This window comes from Agelaius tricolor, unplaced genomic scaffold, assembly GCF_023055355.1.
Source record: "Agelaius tricolor isolate 1412-34295 unplaced genomic scaffold, bAgeTri1.0.p SCAF_6, whole genome shotgun sequence".
In the NCBI taxonomy this organism is placed as follows: domain Eukaryota; kingdom Metazoa; phylum Chordata; class Aves; order Passeriformes; family Icteridae; genus Agelaius; species Agelaius tricolor.
Genome location: NW_027269266.1, coordinates 49,387,482 through 49,400,852, shown reverse-complemented (window position 1 = coordinate 49,400,852; position 13,371 = coordinate 49,387,482). Strand labels below are relative to the sequence as shown.

The window sequence follows — 13,371 nt, the reverse complement described above, 5'->3', positions numbered from 1 at the left end:
TATGGGGGCCAGAAATGTGAACAATATCTACAAAGGATCCTCTGAGGGACTTTCCAAACTCTATCAGAAACTGTTGGTGTTCCAGCACAGCTGTGCTCTTAGGAGTATACAATATTAGTAGGGCCTGTGTGATCAGACAAGGGGCAATGGTTTAAAACTGAGGAATGTGGATTCAGACTGGACAGAAGGAGGAATTTTTTTTTTTTATGAGGGTGGTGATATACTGAAACAGTTGCCCAGAGGGGTGGCCCAATCCCTAGAAACTTTTAAAGGCCTTTTAAGTCCTTTCTAGTCCAAGCTATTCTGTGATTCAATGATAATTCCTGTTGTCATCCTAATTTGTGCTCCAAGCAGGTACATAAAAGTGAATGTGTGAAAAAATAGGTGATTGATTCAAAATCAGCTTGGTACTTCTTGAAGTTGCAGCCTAATAAACAAAAGATGTTGAGGGAAACATCGGCCATGTATCTTCCCCCCAGAATTGGTCAGCTATCAAGTAAAAGGAAGTTTCCAACACCTGGGTGTATGCTGGGTTTTTTTAACATCGTCATAATGCAAAAAAAAAAAGGTATAATAGCTAGAAATTAGCAGTACTGGACCGGTCAAACTTAGTGAGATCAATACATAATGATTAAAATGTATCCCAGTTTCACTAGGGTAATGTCTAGAATTCTTTGTCCATGTTTTTCACCATTTGCCTGCAAAACAGACAAACAACCACTTTTATTTTCCTTCTCTTTCTTTTTAGCAATTGAGAAAAATAAAATCAGTGCTTATAACTTGTTTTCCTCAAAGTAAGTTTGGTGTTTGAGCCATCATTGCACTTAATTAGAGTATCAATCTTAAAATTCAAAAGAAGGAGGGAAAAAGACCTTTGCCTCTGTGTTCTTCAGTTGGAGACATCATATCAAGCCAAATTACTTTCTCACTTACACATGGACAGTTCCTCTGAAAACAATTTGGTGTTATGGGTGTAGGGGTGAGGGAGTTTGGCACAATAGTTTGTGACTGTAATATTGAAAAAGACTTTTCTATTTTAGACCCATGTAACAGTGTCATAATTTTTGCAGAGAAATTGATTGAATTAATTCTCTCATACTGCAGAATTTACTGTAGGCTGTAGATGGTACTTTAAGTTCAGGACTAATTTTGTAGGGTTTATATGATCCTGCACAATATGATAGCAGGGAAAAGGTCTGCAATCAGGGCTTGAGGTATTAAAGCACATTTTTTTTACAAAATATTTGCCATCCGTAGTGCACTGTAGGATTTCACTTGGCTAACAGATCATGTGCTGACTGGATCATCACTTATTTCAGCATTTAACTAAATTAAAGTACAAACAATTTTAGAATGCCTTTCGTCTGTGTTTGTTACAGCCCATGGTGCCAGGAATTCACCAGGACCTCTTTGAACAGGGATGCTCTGTAAATCTTACCTTGCAATATTTGCTCAAAAAAGGTGAAATGAATTACAATGTCACAAGTCTGCCGTGCTTCACAAAATACAGATGAAATTAGATGCAAATAAATCAAGCCTTGACATGAATTATTTAAATTTCAAAGTTTTTGTTGCACAAATAGGCTGTGTGAATATGTGCCATGCAAGAACAGATATACTGGCACTTCCTAGCTCAAGGAACGTGTAGCTAGTGAGGGGGAATGAATGCACTCTAGCATGCACTAACTGGAGCAGTTTAAATATTTGAAAGGATGTCATGATTATATTCTTCAAAGATATGGTGAGAACACAGTGCATTTGTGATATTTTGTTTTTCTGGACGTGATTACTCTGTAAGACTCTCAGTGTTGCACTCTGCAAGACCTGTCACTGCAATAAACCCACTGATCACAAGCCAAACCCATGACACCCTCAGGACTTGTTTTTAAAAGTATACAGTTTTTCAGCAAAGGAAATACTTTAGAAAGGTTTCTCTTCCACAAGACCTTAGATTGGATGAAAGCAAAACATGGTCATTGGGAGCTACAGAGGTGGTGTCTGTGAAGACAGACCAGGGGCTGCCCCATGCCAGACACAGCTGGATGCAACAGTTATACAAGGGACACATGAGCACATCAGCCACCATCAAGCGAGGGAAAACATATTTAAGAATGGTCACAAAATGCCACAGAGTAAAGAGGGCAGAGAGAAAACAAAGAGAGGATGAAGAATTCAAGGAACTAAAAAAGTGGGAAGACCAAAGTCAGAGGAGAATAAAAAGGAGGTACTCAGCAGATCAGCAGAGCAGATATTCCAACAGGGGCTGCAGCTCTGTGGAGAGTGAGAAAAAAAGGGCAACTGAGAGAAACTCTTATGTCCTGATCTTTCCCTGAGCTGCCCATTACCTCACTGAAGGGACTGAATGTAACCTGTGCTGATAAAAAGGTGGGAGGAGATCTGTCTGGAGTGAAGACAAGCCTGGGGAGGGAGGAACACAGTGTTCTCCCTTAGTGTTTGTACTGTTTGTTTCCAAATATCTGATTCAGTACTTGAATACTTGATTAATTATCAATAAATTAACTTAAATTCCCCAAGATGAGTCTGTTTTGCTCATGAGAGTAACTGTAAGTGAATTCCCTGTCCTTACTTCAGTCCACAATTTGTGTTTTTCTCTGGTGTGGGAGATGAGAGGGAGCAAGCTGTTGTGAAAGTGTTTAGCTGGTAGTCATCATTTCTTGATGTGCTTTCCTAGTTTTGTAATTCTTTATCATTGTGATTACAGAACAGTTTGTCTCTTTTATAGGTCACTCTTCCCTAAACAAATTAATTCAAAACCCTAAAATGGGGAAAAAATTTTGCCTGTTGATGGACACTAGTTTTCTAGCTGAGGTTCAAAGTGATGTTCATGCTCTCTGAAGGGCTGACAAGCAATACACACTGCCTAACTTACCTTTCAGTTCCACTTACCAATCTACATTGTGGCACCAAAAACCAAGATCAAGGTGGCACTAATTACTGTGTTGCAGCTATGGCCAGTTATGATTTTCAAAGCTTTACATTCTGTGACCCATTCACAAAAATTCTATGAAGTATATAAGCAGTATAAAACTTCATATGGTGTTTAATTGTTGTTTAGTTAATTCCATCCATTTCTTTTTTAATGACACCTTCCAGTTCAATAACTGTACTAGTTTGAAAGCAAACTAGTGGGAGATTCCAAGTCAGAACTACAATTTAATCGAAAAATTAAAATAAATGCAATAGTACAGAAACACTCATAGAGTCAGGATATAGCCTGATACCCTGTCAGTCAGAGTGGTGGTAACAATCCAATTAAATGGTGGCTGCAATCCTGTTGGAGTGACAGATGTGGTTCTGTTGAAGTAGTGATCCTGTAGAATGGTGTGGTCCTCCTCTGAAGGTCCAGTGGATAAGGCTGCCTGTGGTGTTCCAAGCCTCAGATTACATCCAGGTAGGAATGCTTCATTCCTCCCCCTGGGCAGAGCATCTCAGAAGGGGATGATGCAATTTTATCAGTCATGCAGTGGCACTTGTTGGCCCATCAGCAGAAGACAGCCCCTGGAGACAGTTATCAGGAATGAGTCATGGATGAGAGAAAGAACACTGCCCCACCTGGTTTTAACAGTTTATCAAGATGGTGGTAGAATACATACTTTGGTTACATCTTACATTGTAACATAACTCAATAACTCTGAAGTTGTTATAGTCCCAGAGGATGGCAGAAGACAGAAACAGTGAAAGCTAGTCTCTGAGAATGGATGGCTAGCTTTTTTTTTGAAGGTTTGTAGAAAAGATAGCCAAAAGCCCTAACTGTTTCAGATATTCATAGCTGGATGAAAGCAGGGCTTAAAGGCATTAAACTGACATAGATTTCCACTAAATTCCATGGAATTTTAGACCACAAACAGCTTATAGCTTATGATATTCAGGGGCCTGAGGGGCAGAGACTTCTGCTGATGATCTATGTACTACAGCTATAGATAATGTAATATATGTAATATAGATATATGGTAATATGCTCCAAGTCAGGACACATTGCTGTATTGCTTTCAGACCTGAGCTGCCTACTCTGTAAAGCACATTACTGCAGGGACGTAACTGAGGTAGCTTTGTGAGTCAAGATGAATTATATAGGGTGTAGCCTTTTGAAAACAGGGTATATGGAATTGTGAGAATGTTGCATTATATTCATGCTTTTTATGAGACAAAAATTTTGTCTTCAATTACCATGACGAATGCCTTCAAACATGAAGTCATTGGTAGGTAGCTTCCAAGATTATTAGAGATTGGAGGTCTAACTTTTTTTTATACAGCTGGAAAATATATATTTAGACTGGAAGTTTTCCGCTATCCTTCTTTATCTCCTCTTGCCCATTCTCTCTGTTCCCATTTCCACTCCCTCAAGAGTTTACATAGTTCTAAAAACTGAAGAAGTAATTCCCCAAGAGAAAATAGTCTATTTCCCTTGTATTTTGCTCATTTTCTTACTCCCTTTTTAGCTTTTAGGTAGACACTGCTAACCAGCCACCAAAGACTAGAGAGTGACCAATACAGTCATTTGACTTGAATGTGATATGTGCAGTTTCCTTGCTAGATTATTACCCTAGAGGTAGCTCTCTATTAGCTCTTAATTCTCTGTCTGTGCTTCACACTGAGCTGTCATTTGTCATCTCCTGAATTGTCACAGTAATACTTTTTTGAAGAGGAATTTTCTGATGAAGACTCAATTATTCATTCAAACAAAAATATGCATTTTTTTCATAACATAATTTCCTTTACATGCAATATTTATTTTTACCTTCTGACCACAACTGAAAGCTATTCTAAACTGGCCATTCTACAGCGGAAAACAGAAAATTCTATTATTCTGTCATCCATTTCTTGTTTTCATTGACTATATTTCCCTTTTTCATTGTTTTGGAAAATTAGAGTATAATGGTTCCATATTGGTCTACACAGGACCATTCTAATTTCCAATTTTCCCTTTCTCAAATGTATTGTGCCATTTGAAGTCAAACTTTGCCAACTTTTTTTTCTATTTTTGTTTGCTTTGTTAAAACCTCATGAGGACAAATGCATACAGTGCTGGTTCCAGTCTAAAGGAAGCAAAAACCGCAAAAAAGTGATGCCATATTTGAAGAATTACTTTAAGAGGGGAAAGCAATCCGATATACTCTAAATGAGTAATACAAGATTTTAGTGGCCTCAAACAAGGCACCCAAATTATGAGAGAAAGGAATTGAACCTACATAGGCCCAGTAAAGTGCTAGGAACAAGAACAAATTATTCACTGAAAGTAACCACAATGGAACAGCTAGTTTTGTGGTGCAGATTCCTCAAATTAGTTTGGAACCCTCGTATCTCTCAAGGTGTTCTCTGAATAAACATCCTGAACCTGCTAAGTCTTCTCTCTAGAAGTCCAATGCAAAAATTTTGTTAACGCCCCTCCTTGATTCACCAAACACTGAAAACTCCATTATTTCATGGTCAATGTACCCCACATGGTCTCTGAGCAGCCCACCTCCCAGCAGCCCTTTTCTGCTTGTAAACATCAGGTCAAGAGAGGCACCACCCCTGACAGGCTCATTCACCAGCCGTGACAAGAAGCCATCCTCCATGCATTCTAAGGACCTTCTTGACTCCTTCTTTTCCTCTGTGTTGAGTTCCCAGCAGACATCTGGCAGGTCTCTACTGGTCTGGCTACCTTTATACAACAGCAACATGATTTATGCCTAAAAGAGCCTCCTGGCACCCAACAGGCATCCTGTGTTAGATTCACACTATAGAAAGGATATGCAGAAGGAGGTAGTGAAAGCAAGGTCCAGTTCATCCCCTCAGTGACTTGGAGAGAACACCATGGGTAAACCGAAACAGCCACAGCATTCACAAACCTCCCCTGCCTCCACTTTCTGCTGATTCAAAGAAAACACCTTCCTTCGGATCCTGCCAACTCTAGCTAGCCACATCAAAGGCTGACAAGATGCTAGGGCATGTCTTCTGCCCTTTCTTTTCGCTTACAGGTAAACAGAGTGGTTTAGTTGCTTGTCATGTGAAGCAATTGGTGGCCATTTGGACCAAGAGAACATTTGACATGACAACACTTATTGAAACATGATACAGAAGTGCATCCTTAGCTCCTGAGGACTTGTATGCCAACTCCTGAAACATGAATGAGATAAAAATGCTTCCAGACATGAAGTTTTGACTTCCAGACATGAAGAGCAAACATTAATGCTTCCGGACATGAAGAGCAAACATGCTTCCAGACATGAAGAGCAAACATGAAATCTTAATTCTGTTGCTCGGACAAGGCACAAGGGTACCTTGTTTATTGATTATGCTTCTATTGATTTTGCACATGAGCTGTAACAATTCAGCTTACAAAATATTTTTTATATTTTCTTCTTTGTTAAAAAGTGTTATGTGTTCAATGTGCAAAGAATGTGAAAAATTAGTAAGGCTTTCTATTCACTTCCCCTGTAAAAAGTCAGCAAGGTATGCAAGACACCACAATGCAATCAGTACAGAGGAAATGGATAGCCTCAGTGTAACTTTGCTTGTGGCCACTTTAGTTACCTAAGTTCAAATTAGTTTACACTTTAGAAAGCCCAAACCTACAGGGCAAATGCACTCTTCTGTAGTAGCCTGTGTGTTCTGTCATCAAAATTAAAGCTCCAAAGTTTAAAACCTAATGATTTGTCCTCTACTGAATTCATGATGTAACCTATATGCACAAACATTACATACTGATCTGGTATTAAATGTATTCCTGGTTGGCTGCTTTTTCCAGCCTTTCTCCCCTCCTGACACATTAACTGTAATACTAACATCTGAAAAATATTTTTAAAAAGTCAGTGGGATATGGTTCCATTATCCAACTTCAAGAAACAAGAGAAGAAGAATGTGATTTTATTTCTCCTATATTTTGTTAAAGGACAGTATCTGTGTTGATACTTTTTGTAAAAGGTCCTGTTGACATGAATCTAAAGAAGGATATGAATCTTAATTTCACAGGTTTTTCCCTCCCCTGAAATCTCATTTTGGATTTTATAATTCTATATGTGCTTCAATTATACTGTTGCCCTTATCCTACATGCAGGGGATGGTTATGGATGCTGTAGCTAATTAACAATCTAAGCGCACAAATGTCTCCTTGAAAACAAGATCTGGCACTAGACTAAATGAACATTCTGATTGCTCATTAAATGCAGCAATTTCTCTGCAGGTTGGGTAATACTAACAAGGCACTTTTTTTTTTTTTTTTTCACCTCCTATTTCCTTGCCCCTCACAATTTTTGTAAGCAAATTTCCCCCTTTTCCTCGAGAAGTGCATGAAGATAAGTTCATTTTTCTTAGCATGTTTTCCTGATGCACCCTCTCTGCTTCTGTACCTTTGCTGCTCTGCAATGGTCACATAGAGACAAGGACTGTGGAAACAAACACAGTTTGCAGGGCCTTCTTAGACACACTGCCTTGGCTCATGGAGAATGCTCACCATGCCATTTCGGGGGACAGGCTGTCCCAGGACAAACAGGTCATAGATGCAGTCTTACAGTGACTTGTAGGGTAGATATAAGTTCACTTACTCTTAATTCCCTGCTCTTTCAAATCTAATGAAGCCTTGCCTCAGTGGTACACCTTCCAGATGGAGTTTTTTGCTTTTGCTTTAGGTAAGGTTTTTTTAGACTTATTCCTGCATAGATGGAAATAGCATTATCTGTGGAGGTATTGAGTGCTTGATGGAAAACATCATAATTCCTTGAGGGGTGATTTCCTTACCCCATATAGAGTGTTGCTAGTATTTCCTGTAAGAACCATTGGAAAGTAAGAAGATAAATTTCTTAGCTCAATTACATCTGAATCTGTGTTTGGCTTAAGGAATAGGACACACCTTTGAGTGTTGGTGTTCCTCACTGAAGCTTGATTTTAATTGGGCACCCATAGGCCCTTTAACAACATGTAGGGCTTTCTAACCCATATTTTTGATTGTAGCTGCATAAAACATGTCTGTGACATAAAAACAATCTTTATAAAAATGAAAGCTTTGAAGACATTCTATGTAAGTTCTATGCTATGATCATGACACAAAGAAATCTGCCCCTTTTCAGTTTGTTTCATTTTGCCTCCATGCATAAGACTTGTCTTTGAAAGGTCATTTGCAATTTTAAGTGAAAAAATGAATTTTATAAAATTCATCAAAATTAATTTTTGCATAACCCAAATGTCAGTACAGATTAACAGAAATTAATGTATCATTATTGTTTTTGATACAATGACAATTTAAGCAGAGATATTTTAAATTATCATTTTTATAAATTATTATTTTTGCAGTAAACTTATATGCCAATAGTGGTATTGAGAACATAATAATTTATCAACCTTTTCTTGTAAAATGCAAATAATATGGCAAAGTAAAATTGTAAGTACATTTGATTATTAATTAGTAATAATTTATTGCTTGTGTTGACATTTAAAAATATACTCCAATTTTTCCTTTCCTGATCTATGGGATTATGCTGTTTTCATCCATTGTGATTGAATGCCACTGTTTTTCGTGAACTTTACAAGCTATCACATATTTTATGAAGATAAAATCCAATCAAGTACTGGTGAAATGAGAAAATTCTGTGTATTCAATTTCTTTGAATTAATTCTATAAAACTGGCTTAATATCAAATTCTCTGTAATTAAAATCTGGTTAGTAGATAAAGTCATTATTTGCTTCCCTTTTATACATCTGCTGGCTGTTGTTTAACCCAGCTGGCAACTGTCTCAGACAACCGCTGGCTCACTCCCCCACAGTGGGATGGAGGAGAGGGTTGAGGGAGTGAAAATGGGAAAAGTCATGGATTGAGATACCAACAGTTTAATAGGGGAAGCAAAAGCCATGCATACAAAACGGGGAATTCAATCAGCAGCTCCCATGGGCAAACAGGTGTTCAGCCACCTCCAGGAGAGCAGGGCCCCATCACACGTGGTGGTCACTCAGGAATGCAAACACCACTACTCTGAAAGTTCACCCCTTCCTTCTTCCCTCAGTTTTAAATACTGAAATGATGCCATGCAGTGCGGGATATCCCTTTGCTCAGTTGGGATCACTGTCCTGGCTCTATCCCCTCCTGACTGCTTGTGCATCCCCTGTGTTGGTGGGGTGAGCAGCAGAAAAGGCCTTTATGCTGTGCAAGCCCTGCTCAGCAGAAACTAAAACCCTCCTAAATTATAAACACTGTTTCCATAGCAGAAATCCAAAGCACAGCCCAATACAAGCTACCACTAAGAAAAATATCTCTAATTCCAAGCACTACCAGCACACCACCATATTTCTTATTTTCCAGAATCACTGGGAGATGGGCTGATATCAGATTAGTATTACACTGAAAAAGGGAAGATTTCTAGTTAATATACTTTTCCTTTTTCACTTAGAAAAAAGTAATTCAAATCATGAGCAAAAGAGAAAAACTCTGTCATCCATGTGTATCACTTCTTTAATGGCAAAATCTGAGCAAGACGTGGTTCGAGTCTAATCAGAGCTTGTCTAAACTTGTTTTCAGTCTCTTGTTAGAATTCTTGCCCATGTGGAGGGACATATGTTACAGAAATATTCGTCTAACCATTCAAACTTCACTTTGGCCAGTATCTTTAAAATACACTTGCTAAGAAGTGTTTAAATTCTTAAAGCACAGAAGCAAGTGGTACAGTTTCCATAAAAACAATTTGCTACAATTTCCATAAATACAATTCTTACTTTTAAAAAATTCATCATTGATTTACTTTTTATTGTCCCCACTGACTCCATAGTAAGTCAGACCAAAGGTGGGTACTTGATACTCTCTGCAGGAAAATATATAACAAATTCTGCTTGTAGAAGACCACAGAAAAAAAATTTATATTGGTCAAACAACACCAAGCACATTTTTCCCTTGAGAAATTCAGAGTGGATATTGTCTTTTTGATCTCCCTTCACTTCCATTTAAAATGATTGTACCCTGGAAGCAACTACATAGCTAAATCTATGCATACAGTAATAATATATATATATATATTATTTACAAGAAAAGTTTTGAATAACAGGAATAATGAGGATATTTCATATATTTTATGTCCAAAATTTTAAGACTAATGCAAAGTGCTAATATTTTAATTAGAAGACTGCACTCTATTTGCAGTCTGATTAGACAACATGCAACCAGTTTTTGTTTACATGAACTATGGAGGAGGTAATAATTTATATTGCTATAAATATTTTTTTATTTACATCAAAATATGTATGGAAACAGAAAATATGGCAGACTGCTTCCGTAACAGCAGTGCATTTGCCTATAAACTGACCAGCTTTGTCTAGAGAAGCATAAATTCAGCATCTGGGATGAAATTCTCTTCAGGTATAACATGATAATAGGCCTGATTTCAGGACACATTGTAACAGGCCTGTCTAATATTACTTTCTGTCTCCCATATACTAGATTTTTTTTAATCTGTTGAAGAATAAATATGAAATATTATTGATTGTGACAAAATAACTACAGCATAAAGTAATTTCTTTGGATTTATACAGCACCACCACTTAAAAGTTAATTTCAGAGAATTATGTAAAATTAATCTTATTTTGTTACAAGTACATTTTAAACCAGATTTATACCATATAGTTTAAAGTACACAACCTGAGAACTGATAGACATGGTAAGACTGCAGTGATTCAATTCTTGTTGAACCTGCAAGGTGTCTGGAGTCCAATGGTCAATCTTACATCTTTCCCTAATTTATGATTCTGTGAATGACATCATTTCAAGTCACTTCTTTTACAATCATAATAGTTTTTCCAATAAGGCATTTTCATCAAATTAGATTTCTAATTTTCTTTTTTATTTCTCAGCTCTAATTAAAAAACTTGACTGTCAACAGATTTGTTCAATAAGTTACTAGTATAAGGCATACCTTCAAATATGTGCAAGGTTACTGGCATCATAACAGGATTTCTGCAAATAAAAATTGTATATTATCTTGGCATTTGACAAATTAGTCACTAAGACAGAATTTTTCATATTGAAAACACCTTAATATTCCTGAAAATTATTGTCACAGTTCTTATGAGATATTTATCAATTATTTACTGGATGGTTTCAGAGAGTTAAATACAAATAATACTATAATTAGGAACAAAATGTTTCAATCTTAAAATCTTAGGGTCTTAATAAAAAAAGATATCTCCAGAATAAAATTAATGTCTATTAAATTCAGCAGGGGTTTACCACAAGTAACCAAAATTAAATGTAATATAAAATATCTACAGAAGATGCCTGTGTAAACATCAGGAAATTTTACTCTGTATACTAGCATAAGTAATAACTTTGAAATTGAATTAACAATTGCAAAAGTTGTGGCATGAATGCCCAAATTAAGGGATTTGTTACTTTTTCTGTTAATTTAAACATATTTAGTCCACTGATGCTCATCATAAATTCCAGGTTTAGTCCTTTTTCCTCAGTATCAAATATAAGAGCAATATAACTTTCTAAATTCTATATGAATTCGACAAAACAAAAGAGCATTTTCTGTAACTGTTGTGCTAAGGGCAATATTTAAAAACCATGGTTCCCAGATCTCACTATATTCCAGAACAGCGTGTGAAACCCTACATACCCTGTAAACCTAGAGAAAGATGGAATATATATCTGTATGTTTGTTCTACTGATGATCTCAGCCCATTTACAGCAGTGTTAGACCTTTAACAGCAAAAATTGATCTGAAAAGGTATGGAATATTAATCCAAATATTACCAAGTGGGACGTGCCTGGGCCAGTCTGGCCCTTGCTGCTGGACCAAAGGCAGCAGCTGTGGTATTTCACCTCAGAGATACCTTTGGCCAGCTGGGTGCTGCAGCTGGGCACTCAGGACAAATCCAGGCATAGTAGAAATTCAGTTTAGCTCTGGTGAAAAAGGTTCAGGCAATGGTGAAGAGAAACAGGAGAGGATTCTGCCGTAGAGTTTTAATCCAGAGTTTTATTCCAGGATGACAGAACTCTGAATCTTGTAACAGCTCCCAACAGAATCCAGATCACATGGTCCCATCTCCTTTAAAACCCAGGGACAGGGGGAGGGGAAAGGAGAGGTTGGCACACCTGGGGGGTTGGGATAGGTGAAACAGGAAATGGCATCACACTGCCACAAAAAGGTAAGTCAACCACTCTGATTGTTCATGTTTACAGTCACAAGGTAAAGCTTCGACTTCTGTCCTCTCTTGGAATATGTTTGGGAGGGATTTGATTAGTTATTTATAAAAGCTTTTGTTAATAGAAAAACTGTAACATTCCTGCATTTTCAAATAGCAGACATAATGTGAAATTGCTGGTATAAATATGATTGATGAGGAAATACACAATATGGTTTTATACCAGAGAACGACTGCAGATCTCAAATTAGGAACAGCTTTCTTTTTTTGCCAATTGAGAGAAATAGCTTTCATTAAAGATGCATTTAGCTTATTTAAGAAATTAACTGCATCATGGAGCTTCTTATTTCCCTGTATTTCCCAAATTCCACTTCAAAATTATTGTTAGTTGATGTCAACAAGTATATCTGTACAAATAATGAAATGCTTTTACACTAATTGGTATATGTTAAAATTCTTTTATGTCAAGGAATATGTGGAAGCAACAATTTTTTTTGGTAGTATTAAGGGCTAGCTACATTCATGTCTGAAACACCGGCCGACATTTCCACGTCCAAAATAATTTTTTGGGACTTTATGTACCTTTGAATGTAATTATACACAGAAACAGATAGACTTTAGGACAGACTTTTAAAATTCTGGTGGATTTATTATAAATAATTTACATATGGTAGTTTAAATTTTAAATTGATCTGAATATGAAAACTGGGGCCTTTGCTTCTCAAAAAAAAAAAAAAGGCTTTTTTTTTTTTAAAGGAATGTGGGATGTGTTGAAATTTTTTTTTCCCTCAGGAACCATTTTTTTAAATGAAATGGTATTTTTGTATGAAAAAAACATAAGAAATTACTGACTATTGTAGTCTAAATTGCTCTCACGCTAGTAGGAAAAGAGTTCCATCATTATAGTGTCCAATGTAATATTTTTTATTTTGACACTGAACTAAAAACATCCTCTTTATTAAAAATCCTATTTGACTCTTACAGTTGCATTTTATATGTTTTTTTAAGAAGCCAGGTTACCACAGAAAAATGGTAGCATTAATGATCTGGATTGACACATTGGAATGAAACAGGCAAGATTCTGAGGATAAAAGCTCTTATTAAGGACTCAAGCAGAAACTGAAAGTCTTTTTTTTTCAGTAGCTGGGAGCACTAATGTTCAAAAAAATCCACAGCTTTCAATTTCATCGTTTTAGTTTTGAGGTGAGCTAAACAATTTAAATGTTATGCTTATTTACAAG

The 13,371-nt window shown here is 36.7% G+C and overlaps 1 long non-coding RNA gene across 2 annotated transcripts in view; it reads right to left on the bottom strand.

The window, feature by feature from the left end:
* The window catches only part of LOC139591273 (uncharacterized), a 232,737-nt gene that overhangs the window by 60,366 nt on the left and 159,000 nt on the right, over positions 1-13,371 (bottom strand). Inside the window, exon 4 of one of the 2 annotated variants that reach the window (XR_011679595.1) lies at positions 3,162-3,519. The exons of the other annotated variant lie outside the window; for it this stretch is intronic. This is a non-coding gene — a long non-coding RNA (uncharacterized lncRNA). Of the gene's footprint in view, positions 1-3,161; positions 3,520-13,371 lie in introns of those variants that run through there. 2 annotated transcript variants of the gene reach the window in all.